Consider the following 13,604-nt stretch of genomic DNA (forward strand, 5'->3'; position numbering starts at 1 on the left):
ATTAAGGTATGAGTTGAACATTTTCCATACAGTGGGGGATCGATGAGTTCCCTAAACACGACTTGGGGTTCCCCCCCATCTAAATTATTTTGACATGAAGTAATGGTTGCAGAAATCGAGTGGTTTTTACACAAGGAATAATAATGCTAAACATGGAACAGAGACTTCACCCCTGTGATTCCTAAATAATGATGTCTCCTTATCACCTGCCCTGGGGAAGCTAGCCAAATCCAAGCCTTGAATTGAACACCTTTTCAATAGCCTGACCTCTGCAAGGTATTTCTTTCTCCTGGAAGATAGATTGTTCTTCGAGTATTTTTTTTTTTTTTAGGTCATAAAATAAGAAGTGCAAAGCCGAATTTATAATGGTTATTATCTGGCTTACAATTCTCATAACAGGTGCTCTCTACAAAGTCTCAATAGCTGGACTGTAAGAGGGAGCCAGAGTCAGTCCATAATGGACTTAATATTGACCTCCCTGACACACCACCTGCGGACATCGTACTGACCTGATCCAACGGCTACAGTCCTAGAGGCACCTTTGTTTATGGGGTTGGACACTTGCCATATCTTCAGATATAATCATCAGTAGTGTCCCATCAAAAGCCACTGAAGCAGAGAAGTAAAACAGAGTGCATAATAAGAGTGTGTTCTTGTCAGTCGGGATGTGCTTATTTTGAGCTCATTGGACTCCTTGTTTCCTGATTAAATCCTTGCTATCCCCATTTATGACTATTTTTTTTTTTACCGTTGTATGATCTCAGCTCTACATGGCTGAGGGTCATTATCAAAGGCAAATATACAAGCCCCCAGCAAAGGCGCAGGAAAACGGAGAAGCTCTTGTGTTATAGGAAGAAGGCAATGCAATACCTGCCCAAGCCATGGACCCAGAGGAGATCCACTGTGGATGCACCGATTTCACTTTCCAATGCCTGCATCATACTTCCTAAGTCCACTTGCCATCAGAGAAAATCAGAGTGAGCAGGGCGTGGTGGTGCACACCTATAATCCCAGCCACTCAGGAGGCTGAGGCAGGAGGATCACGAGTTCAAAGCCAGCCTCAGCAACTTAGCAAGGCCCTGTGCAACTCAGCAAGACCCTGTCTCTAAAAATATATATATATAAAAAAAAGGGCTGGGGATGTGGCTCAGTAGTGAAGTGCCCCCGGGTTCAATCCTTGGTACCAAAAAACAAAGGAAATCAGAATGAATTGAGCCTGATGTTGTGGAGTCATGTAATTCATTAAGGAGGATTATGTTGAATTACTCACAATGTAGATTAAAAAAAAAAAAGGTCTAGTTAAAAAAAAATCATGCATTGGACCTGGGCATGACCCCAGCAAGGATTTTGAGCTGAGAAGAGCAACCCCCATAAATGGCTGAGAATCAAAGACCCCTTTGGATCAGGGAGAAAAAAAGAAAATACAGAACTTGAGTAAAGAGCCTTTGAGATGACATCATGACCCCCAAAAAGCTGATTGAAAGGGTTCTCCTGACCCAGGACTTTTCAAATGAGAGGGGTGAACCCGCTCCGATGGAGACTCCCTGTTTGCCAGTTAGACCGGTCAATCGGGGACAGCGGCGTCAAGTACTTGGTTGAATTTTCATTCCTCTTGTTGCTCCTTACCTCTGAATGCAGCTGAGCGTTCTTCTGAGGATGCTCTGCTATCAATGCTCTGTCAGATAAGTGCATGACCCCAAACGAGAACCGAGATATCCACTTCCACCTGCTGGTGCCTCCCTCCGCCTTCCGAGATCCAGTTGAATACCACGTGTAAGGGCACGTGAGTTATGGAGAAAAATAAAAACAGCCCTTACGTTTCTCTCCTGTGGGAGTTTCTCTTCCTGAAGCCTGTAATCTGCTCTCTTCTGCTAGAGATGGGATGATCTGATAGACACTGAGCTTCCCACTCCCTGGTAGGACCTCCGGAACTTTCTTTGGGACCTCTACTCTCCATCCTCATATCTGCCAAGTCCTGGGCACGAGGTTCTCTGGTTGAGTTGGTATTTGTTGAGCTGTGTTTTCATCAAATGCGTAGTATGTACACAGATGCATCTTCCTGGAGACGGGAGGGGGATTCTCCTGAACCAGTCTTTCCGGAACTCCTATATTGGTTTTCTATACTCCTGTCAGATTGGCACAAACCCAGCGCCTTAAACACCAGGAGTGTATTGCCTTACAGTTCTGGATGCCAGAAGTCCAAATGGTGTGACCAAGGCTGGCAAATTCTGAAGGCGGTGAGTGACTCTTTCCAGTCGCACACTGCTACATCCTCTAGTGCTTCGCTTGAATCTTTTTAAGTCCCTTTTTTAAGTCTGCGGATCTTGGCCTTCATTGTGCAAGGTGTTCCTCCCAAGTGCATAGATAGGTCTGCAAATTCTCCCTGTTTATGAGACATCTAGGCATATTGGACTAGCACCCACCCTACTCAACTTCATTCCCTACATCTACAAAAAAAAAAAAAAAAAAAGATTTTCAAAAGAACAGTCACATTCTGCAGTATGGACTATTTGAACTTCATTGTGCGAATGATGGCGGACATAGTTCAATCCGTAATTGGCATCATATTCCCTGGTCATAGTATACAGAAGGTATTAATCCATCTTTCTTTTTTGGTATAATTCTGTTTCTCTTAGATGCGTATGGATTGAATTTCTTTCTGTTTATTCTATCTCATACACACACACACACACACACACTCAATATATATGATGAGTGGGCAGTTAGATACTTAATAAAAACCCATATATGGAGCCTGGGGTTGTGTCTCAGCGGTAGAGCGCTTTAGTTACCACATGTGAGGCATTGGGTTCAATCCTCAGCACCACAAAAAAAAAAAAAAAAAAGCAAATGAATAAAGGTTAAATCCTTTAAATACACACACACACACACACACACACACACACACATGAAATTAACTTAGTGTGTGTGATTAGGGTGCAATAACATTGAGTCTTTTAAATTATGTCACCGGCTCTTTTTCATCCTTGCTCATATAGACATAGTGGGTTCCTAAGTGTCATCCTCCTCCTCATTGAAGCTATGAACAGGTCAAGTAACTGGCCTGAAAGAGCCTCCAAAAATCCACTCTTGTTCAGTCTCTCAGTGTGAACGGTCACCACCATGTGTAGACGGGAAGACGGGGGCCACCATTGCTACCCCTCCATCCTTGGCCCCACTCTTGGTGGGTCCACATGTCTGTCTTAATCCTCGTAACAACCCTGAGAGTGACTGTCATACTTGTTTTACTCATGAGAACAGTGTGACCTGAGTGTGGGTCAGGGCTGTCCAGGCGTGCTAAAACGCCAGTCTACTTTCAGCCAAAGCCCATGGACAGCAGCTTTCAGAACTCCTGTATGGCAGGTGGAACTACTTTGGAGAACAATTCAACGAATGTATAAAATGTTAAAATCTATCAATCCAATGGCTCAGCCATTATGTTTAGATCTTCAAAGAAAGTGTTCCAACAGAAATGAAAACCTGTCTCCATGAGTTTTGCATTAGGAAGTGAATAGCTTTATTCAAAAGAGCCAAAAAATAAGCACAGCCACAGGTGTCCATCAACAGAGGGATGGATGAAGGACCATTGGATCATACCGTGGAATACTACTCAGCAGTAAAAAAAGAATAGGAATGAATCTCCGAAAACAAGGGGCTGAAAAAAATACCAATCCCCAAAGAAATGCATACTATGTGATTCGGTTTACATCGAAGAGTAGGATAAGCAGTGTCATTAATAAAATGCAAGAAATTAGCTGTGCTGTTTTTTTGTGGCCAGGAGAATGATGGGAGAGTCATAAGAAGGAATTATCTGGGGTGATGTAAAAGTTCTGTATCTTGATAGGATTGTGGCTGAAACTATACCCTTGATTTCCTTGCAATTTACTGTATGTAAATGATTTCTCAGTAAAAAAAAAAAAAAAAAAAAGAGTCTTTAGGGGTTGGGGTTACGGTTCAGTGGTAGGGCGCTTGCCTAGCATGTGTGAGGCACTGGGTTCGATTCTCAGGACCACATATAAATAAATAAAATAAGATCCATTGACAACTAAAAAATATTTAAAAATAAAAAAAGTCTTTAAAATCATGAAGCCTTACAGATGGCAAGACCTGCATGCCTTGAAGAAGGTCTTCTGTCGGCTATGAACAGAGTTGTGATCAGAGTTGTGTAGAAAATGAGCTCAGACACACAGTAACACAGTAGTAAGTTCCCCCACAGTACTGTTACTAAGTATGAAGGGTAATGAGATGTAGGGTAGTTTCTGACCTGAAATATAGTCTCAGAACGGAGGTGGAAGGCTACATTTTAGAAATGGTATAGAAGAAATCCCAACTCCCTTATTTTGGTCCAAAGTGCCCCTAAAATTGGCTTTCCTGACCTCTCCTCCCCCCCTCCGCCCCGTCCCCCCACATCCTGTATTCGTCCCCTCGCTCTGGACAGCCTCAGTCGCCTGATGTGCATTTTAAATGAATCTTTTTGAATCGAAGGCTCAGAGCCTTAGAATTCCCAGGCTGCTCCAACAAACCCAGTCTGTACTAAGGCAGTACTAATTTTAAAACTCAAGTGTTATGTCTGTGATTTTTTTTTTTTATTATTATTAACCTCTCCTAGAACTCTTCTGGGCTGTCATACATAAATCAGAGGATTATGAAAGAACTAGTCAAAAGTGGCTGTTTCCTTCTAAGGCTGCAATTTGCTTCCATGAATTATTAATTATCAGACTGCGATGGCATCAGCTCCCAAGAAATCCATATAAATGTAAAAACCTCACCTGATCATTTATCACCTGAGGAGCTGCGGTCAGGTCAACCTTACCATTTAGAGGCTCTGCGGTGTGTTGGAGGGACTTGGGATATCCAACTTGCTCAAGTTTCTGAAACCAAAAGAGTGGAGGGGGATTTTGTGTGCCTGTCATTAGATTGAAGATTGAGAGTCAGGAGGCAGAGGTGGATCACTTCCAAGGTTTTGATGGCTGGGAAGAATGGGGTTGCTTTGTAGACACTGGAGCAAGTTATAGGGCATAGAAATAGCCTACCCTCCCTCTCTGCTCTCAAGGGACAAATAAATCATGCACCCAACATTGAAGATGCACAAAAGATAAGTTCGAGGTATGTTGAAAACAGACATCTGATAGAGTAAGTACCTTATTTTTCATATACGAATTTTAGTCCCAGTATTTTTCAAAGCAAGAATGAACAAGAATGTGTGATCCTTTTTGTGTGGTTCCTGGGGTCCTCCCTCAGCTTTAATACTTGATGAAGCCTCTCAGCCCTCTTTACATCTCTGTTTAATATGTAATGCCGTTTTATCTTAAAACTCTTCTGCAGAAAAATATATGAGCTTATATTTTTTTTTTCCCTTTGGTGAACACAAGATCAGTCTCATTTGATGTCTCCGGGTATTTTTTTTTTAACAATTTCTGCATATTTCAGAGGTGTGCTGTGTAGGTAGACATCCATTGGATTATCAAATGCAGACGACAGAACTCTTCTTTGATATAATGAGAGCAACTAAGAACAGAACAGGGAGGAAGAGCAGGAAGAAAAGATTAACATTAAACAGAGACATGAGGTGGGAGGGAAAGGGAGAAAAAAAGGGAAATCACATGGAAATGGAGGGAGACCCTCATTGTTATACAAAATTACATATAAGAGGTTATGAGGGGAATGGGATAACAAACATGGAGGGAAATGAATTACAGTAGATGGGGTAGAGAGAGAAGATGGGAGGGGAGGGGGGGATAGTAGAGGATAGGAAAGGTAGCAGAATACAACAGTCACTAATATGGCAGTATGTAAAAATGTGATGTGTAACCGATGTGATTCTGCAATCTGTATTTGGGGTAAAAATGGGGGTTCATAACCCACTTGATTCTAATGTATGAAATATGATATGTCAAGAGCTTTGTAATGTTGTGAACAACCAATAAAAAAAAAAAAAAAACAGAACTCTTAATTTTGCAAATGTGAGGCGGCTCCCTGTTGCCTTGGAGAGAGGGAAATAACACCAAAGTTCTGATCTGTGCGATGATTTCGAATGGGTTGCTTTTGTGAGTAGAAATTCTAAGAAAGTAGAAAACTACCTTGTGGTGAGCTATGCTCAACGAAAGGTGCTCAGTTTCACCAGCTGAATCATTCCAAGAGATTATTTGAAAACAATTAATTTGCTAAATCTCTGCACACTTTCATATTATTAGTGGAAATTTCAGTAGCTCTGTTACTTGGAGCTCATCACGGCAATCCTCGTGCACTTTGACTTAAATAATTTTATGGGTTTGAATTTGGTGCAGGAGATTAGAGTAAATGCAGTCTACCGAAATGGTTATATATGAAAATTACCTGCGAGATAAAAATAGTTTGGAAGTGCTCTGTGTAGTCAGTTTTAAAGAGACTGATGAGTTAAAATTTTGCTTCGAGTCTGTAAAGTGGTTAAAGTAGAGATGTTTATTTTTCACTTCGTTGGAAGAGACGTGAAGCTGTGACGTTCAAAGGCACCACAAAGCACTGAAAGTCATGAAAACTTTAAGTATGCTTTTCAAACGTTTTTGGGGGGAAAGAGACAATCCCCTGTAAGTATGTGACTCATTAAAACAACGACAAAAAAAGATAAATTTACATCTTTAGGGTGAAACCCTTCATTTCTTATTTTACTTAAATCTTCTGTATATGCAAAATGAGGGGCATCTATGTATCATCATTGTCTTTATTTGAAATTGTTTTGCTGTTTAATGTGGTTCTACTTAAGGCCCATTGATAGGATTAGCCAACAGCTTTCCTTAAAAACGTAATATTTTTCTGACTTTCATTATGAAAGATTGATTCATGATATTGTTATTAAGGAGGAAAAAGTAGACAGAAGTAGGTTTATTATGGACAGGTTTGGGAATAATTTGTTAAATAGCCTACTCATGAGATAAAGTGCAGGTTTGGACCTGAAACTTAACTGTGCCCAAAATTATGTATTTGTTTAATATTAAGAAAAGAACTTTTTTTTTTTTTTTATAAATAACTAAAACATCTCCAAAGTGCACTTTCTGAGCTATCCATGTGGAGTGTATTTTGACTCTTCTCTCAAACACTTGGACGTGAGCTTTTATCTGCCCTCGATCCCCCCAAAATGGGCTCATTGTCATTGCTGAGGTTTTGCTAACCCAGAGTGACCCTCTGTCTTCAGCTCTACCAGAGATTCAGAGGATGTATTTGGATTTGCAATGCATATAGAGAATTGGGGGGCTTAGACCTTGGCAGTTGTTGATGCATTTGAGGAATCTGAAGTTTTCAGCTGGCCCAAAGATGACGAGTTAAAAATTCACATATAGATTACAGGCATTTCGGAACAAGGCAAAATACAGGAAGCATCCTTAAGTCTCATTTGAACATCCGTCTACGATGGACCTATTGAACTGGGGGTAAAAATGAAGAATCAAAAGGAAGTTGGTTTTCCAGGGTCTCTTCCTTGGCTTGCTGTGCCCTGGGTTGGTCCTCTGAGTACTGACTGCGTGAAACCCTGGTGGAATATGTCAATCTTCTTTCTTTCTGTTCCATCTAGAGTCTTCTCTCACTTCCTTTCGCCTAAGTCTGAACCATTGTAATTTTCATGGCCATAACCCAAATTCTGCTCGTGGACTCTACGATTTTTTTCTCATGTGGGATATCTTAGGGTCCATGATGTCCTTTCGACCCATGTGGGAAAGAGGCAGTTTTGAAAATAAGCCATCTTCTAACTGCTACTAGTTATCTACGTTCTTGGAGCCTGTGTTTCCTCCCTATTTGTATATGAAGATGGGTTGATATTACCTGTCTCACCAGATTATTATGAGAACTGAGTGAGACATTGCAGATGAAAAATTTAGAACTTGCCTTTCCACATAGTAAACGCTCAATAAATCTATTACCCCAACTCACTGATTGTACCTGAAGGGCTCATACTTTTTCCAAAAAAAAAAGAAAATGGCATCAATTAATTCTAAATTGGAGTGATAACGGGCTTGGTGTGTTACATGGATTCTCAATAGAGGAACCATGAATCCTATTTAAAGGTATCTTCATTTCAATAAAGAGTAAAAAGCAAATCGTCTCCCTCCAGACTTGCTCACCACATAATCGTGCTGCGGTGGAAATAGATTTGCAAAAAAGTAACCTCCTCATTTTTCTTCAGGTGAATCAATCGATGTGAGTGATTTCATTAGTTATGAACTATTTCAGGGGGAAATGTAATCGTGTGCATCAGGTAATATAATTTAATGTGGGCAGGCAAACTGAGACTAATTATGGGGTCAGATTTCCCCAGGAAATATTTATAAAACTGACTTCTATAGGTTAAAAATCAGCCATGCAAACATTTAGATGTTCCCTTTTGTGATATAACCCTTTTTCACTTTTAATATTTAACTTCTTTATGTAACTTTCCTGATGATCTCCAACAAGAAATGATATTTTTCTACTTTGAACAAAAAACTTACTCCTGTATTATTCTGAAAATTTCTTCTGTTATGTATTGTGTGTGCCTTTTCTTCTTAAATTTCATTATTATTATAGCATTTTGGTATCAGGTACTTACCCATTTCCCTGGCCACCTGGTATTTAAGTTTGTATTTCTTTTCTTTTCTTTTTTTTTTTTCTTTTTTTAGTACTAGAGATTGAATCCAGGGGTACTTTACCACTGAGCCACTTCCCCCTCCCTTTTAAATTTTTATTGAGAGACAAAGGGTCTCACTAAGTTGCTTAGTGTCTAGCAAAGTTGCTGAGGCTGGGCTTGAACTCACGACCCTCCTGCCTCAGCCTCCTGATTTGCTGGGATTATATACGTGTGGCAATCCCACCAGATGGTGTGTATTTCTATATGGAAGTTAGGAAAGGAAGTAAATATGATAGCAAAGTTTTTAAGAGCTAGTTCAAAAAAAATAATCAAGGGTACAATGTGGACATAGTTATAGGTAATGTTCCTTTCCAAAGGATTCATAGAAATCTGAATTAATAGAAATATTAATATTTTCTATGTGGCTCTTGGTGTTGGTGCAAAAAATCCTGGCCACTGTGGTTTTGAAAATGAAATGTTTTATGAGGTTTTGTGTCTATAGGCAAAGAAAAGCTAACTTTACAGTAGCTTTCATTTCAGGTTTCCCAATGACTAACTGGAAGTTATTGAAACTTTTTCTGGGTATAATAGAAAAAAACTCCACCCCCATCCCCTGCAGCTTTCAATTTCTAAGGGACTATACAAACTCCTTCCACCAGAGGCTCTTCCATGTGGAATTAATCTCTTTGGGGAAGCATCAAACTATGCATTTCATTTTAATTATGGTTCTGTATTACGATTCTACAGGACAGGTATGAATATTTCAAAAAATTATCGTAGGACATATTTTTTTTTCATATCATAAATAAGCAGTCCATTTTAATTCATTTGGTGCTTCTTTCTACATTTCAGATTTCTATGCCAGATACTGAAATGGAAGGATCTCACTTCCATCTGCCCACAGCAGAATTAGGTTATTCTCCAAATTGGACGAAAACCACCATCAATAAATAGTTCTTAGTCGATTTTTGCAGAGTATCTTAATTACAAGCTTCAGATCTCAGATTTCTAGGTTGCAAATGGATCTTGGAGATAATTTTGTTCATATAAAAAAGATAGCAGTTGCCATTGCTATATTTTATTTAAAAACAACAACAAAAAAAAAAACTGGTGGAGAGTTGTGCACCTTACGGCTTCTCAAGGTCATGGAGCCCCATGTGGATCCAGAGACAGAAACCAGGTGTCTTGACTTCTTGTATAATATCCTTTTTTAGTACGCCGTATATCCTCGGAGTCAAATCAATAAAGTCCTCCCTGCTGACATTCAGAAATCCCTCCGATATCCAAGATGATGTACTATCGTGGCTACTTTGGAGCATCACCCCAGAAGTTAAGATGACCAAAGAGAGTTTTTGCCTTAACCTGCTTTTGTGTGCGTGCTGATTATTTTGCAACTTCAAACATTTTTTTTTTTTCCCTTTGGGTAAAATAATGGTGGGTTTCTGATATTTGGGTTTTCCCAGCTTTCTCCAGTGGCTTGATGGATGAGAACAATCTGAGTGATTCAAGGGACACAGGAGGCAAGCAAAAAAAAAAAAAAAGAAGAAGAATTCTTTAATTCTTATTCAGAGTGAACAATGCCTGTAGCTTCGATGTGGTCCTCGGGAGAATCCAAATCTGCGGTTTCTAGGACTCCTAACAGTTGGTTCTTCCAAGAGTCTGCAAAACTTGATGGTGGTCACAACTTTGGCCACATGGGTGGACTGTTGGCTGGCCTTTTAAATGTGTTAGGGATCTCCTCCTCGGGGCGGAGAACATTTACTGGACTGTCATCAAGTAAAACAGAGATGAGATCTGTAACATATGCCCTTCTGGAACCTTCCGTGAGTAAGCTTAAGCAGGTTTGCTTTGACAGATTGATCAAGAAAACCAAATGGATTCTGCTTAGGGAAGCGGCTATCATAACTGTGTTCTTCTTTCAGGGTTCTGTCCCCAGATTTTCCTTCCAACTAAATGTAATGGCCTCTTATCACGTCCCCAACACACAAGCCCTTCCATTTTCCGCTTGACAGATTCTTCCAAAGGAGCTTAGCGATAAATATGTGGTCCCTGGGCCAAACCAAAATTGACCTGGTTGGCTCCCGGAAAGAAGAAAACAGGTTAAAATTAGCAATTTCTGATTCAAATCTTTCTTCCTCCACCTCTGATTTTTTTTTTTTTTAGTAAGACTTCAATATTCCTTATACCCACTAGTTGTTTTATTTTTTTAAATAAAATATAGCAATGGCAACTACGATCTTCTTTTATATGGTACAGAGGACCCCTTCCACACCCCTGCCACCTTTGGGATTTTGGAAAGATCGATAAGCCCGTCACAGCCTGTGCAGGGTAAGTTGTCCCCAAAGGCACAGCTCCCTGCAGGTCTTGTCCTGTGAGTGGGGGAGGGGAATGCTGTGCTGGGGTCTTCGAATCCTCAGTGACTTATAGACTAGGAATTTATTGTTTGGTCTTTCTGGAAGGTAGAAACCTGAGATCCCAGGAGGCTTTGGGGCTTCTGTGGTGGGACAATCTGCGTCTTGCTTTCCTCTGAACTACTGGTGCTTTCCGGGTGGTCTCTGGTGTCCCTTGGTATCTGTCCCCCTGATCTCTGCTTATACCTTCAGGTGGCACTCTTCCTGGGTCATCTGCCCTTCTTAAAAGGCATAAATCAAGCTCTGCACCATGGTGCACGCCTGTCCTCCCAGCAGCTCGGGAGGCTGAGGCAGGAGGACTGCGAATCCAGAGCCAGCCTCGGCAAGAGCCAGGCCCTAAGCAACTCCATGAGACCCTGTCTCTAAATAAAATACAAAATAGGGCTGGGGGTGTGGCTCAGGGTTCAAGTACCCCTGAATTCAACCCCCTCCCAATAAAAAGGCATTAATAAATCACACTAGGTTGGGCGCTCCCCTGCTCAAGTTCGAGTTCAAATTAACTATTTATACCTGCATTGACCCTATTTCCAGACAATAGTCATGATCTTTCCCGCCCCCCTTTTTTTATATTTCCCCTTAGTTCCTCATTACTGCTGTGATACATTGAGAATGTTGGACCGTGATTCTGGATCTTTCTGTTCCTCGGTCCTTGCTCATCTTCTAAACCTCAAACCACATCATAATGTATTCCTGTTAATCTCAAAGTAGCAGAACAGAGAAAAAGACAAACATTGAATAATCAGGGGTCAGTCCTGGTAAATTAGCAGTCGGGGCTTATCTGATGACCAGCCATGATTGGAGTTGGTTTCTAAGAATCATCAAATAATGAAACCCAGCCTGATCATTGTTTATGTGTTTTTGATTCATACAAAACTTTCATTTACAACAACTCGCTTAAACCAACATAAGCTAATGCTTAAACTCAAAGGTGTGAAAATTCAGACATAGAAGTATTAAAATGATAAAGGTTACTTGGTGGGTAAATCATAGCTACTTGGATCTGATTTCATAAAACTTTTCAATTTTAAATCCAGAATTTTTCTCCTGTGTCATCATGCTGCTATTTAAGAAATGGGGCCGGGTGGGTGTTGGACCTCTATTAGAGACCCATGGAATTAGATGGTTGGTTCTTTAAGAGCAGATTATCTATATCATACTCTCTCTGTTTTCTCACATCGAATGCTTCTGATTTTTGCTGTCCCCAATAGTCACTGAGAACAAGCCATTATTTTATTTTATTTTTTGAACCCAGGGCCTTATGCATGCAAGGCAAGCACACTACAAGCTGAGCTATATCCCCAGTCTTCACAAGGCAATATCTTGACATGCATAGCATAAAAAGAAATGTTTCATTTCTCAACATCATGGTAATTGTACAGACACCTCCAGTTTTCATTTTTTGTTGGGGGGAGGTGGTTACCAGGGATTGATTTCAGGGGCACTTGACCACTGAGCCCCATCCCCAGCCCTGTTTTGTATTTTATTTAGAGACAGGGTCTCACGGAGTTGCTTAGCGCCTTGCTTTTGGTGAGGCTGGCTTTGAACTCGTGATCCTCCCGCCTCAGCCTCCTGAGCTGCTGGGATTACAGACATGCGCCACTGCACCTGGCTCCAGTTTCCCTTTTATATTGCACATCGAATGACTCACCCAAAGCACAGAGGACTGAAACCCCACCCATTTATGAACTCCCCATTTTCGTGGGTAGGAGTGTGAGCGCAGCATGGATCTCTGCCTGACAGCTCACCAAACCCAAAGCAAAATCCGTGGAAGGCATTTTTTTTTTTCCTCCAGGAACCACAGGGGACAATCTATTTTCAGGGTCATTGATCTGTTGATGACATTCAGCTCCCTAGGACTGTAGGGGGGAGGTCTGGCTGCATGTTAGCTGGAGGTCAGCCTCAACTGCTAGAGGGCAGCATTTCCTGACTCCTGACCTTCTTCAGGGTCAGAAAGGGTGCCTGGTGAGCACACCCCCCACACTTCTCTCTGGTCTCCATGACTCTGTCCTCTTTCCTACTTCACCTTGTTCCCCACCTACCTGGAAAGAGCTCTTCTCCTTCTCAGGGGCTTATGTGATTATATTGGGCTGACCGGATCATCTCCAGAACAATCTCTCTGTTTTAAATTCATCTGATTAATAGCCTTCATCCCATCAGCTCAGTCACTCACAGAAGCTTCTAGACTGGAGTTTGATGGAGCGGGCAGGGCATGGGAATCTGCAGGAGACAGCTTCGGGAATCTGCCATGCATCTTGTGGCTGTGCACATTTTTAGATCTGCCCTCTAACCCGAGACTCATGAATTTTAGAATTGACAAAGTGCTTTCACGTTAGTTAGGTGACTCTCAGGGCATTCTTATGGAATGGAAATAACCCTTCCTATTCTACAGGGGAGGAAACAGAGGCACTGAGAAAGGTTTTCTGAGATACTCAAGAAAGGTCATTTACAATACACCCAGTGTTCCTCTTAACGAACATCTTCTAGTCCTCACCCTAATAAAAGATGATCAGCATTTATTTTATTCCGTCTTCTGTTTAAGTTATTGATATAATGGACTTTTTCTTCCTCCGTTTCCTCCTGTCTTGTGCACCCTTTCATATCCCAGTGGTTTGGGGTCC

Source organism: Spermophilus citellus (assembly GCF_964194105.1).
Source record: "Spermophilus citellus genome assembly, chromosome: 19".
NCBI lineage: Eukaryota > Metazoa > Chordata > Mammalia > Rodentia > Sciuridae > Spermophilus > Spermophilus citellus.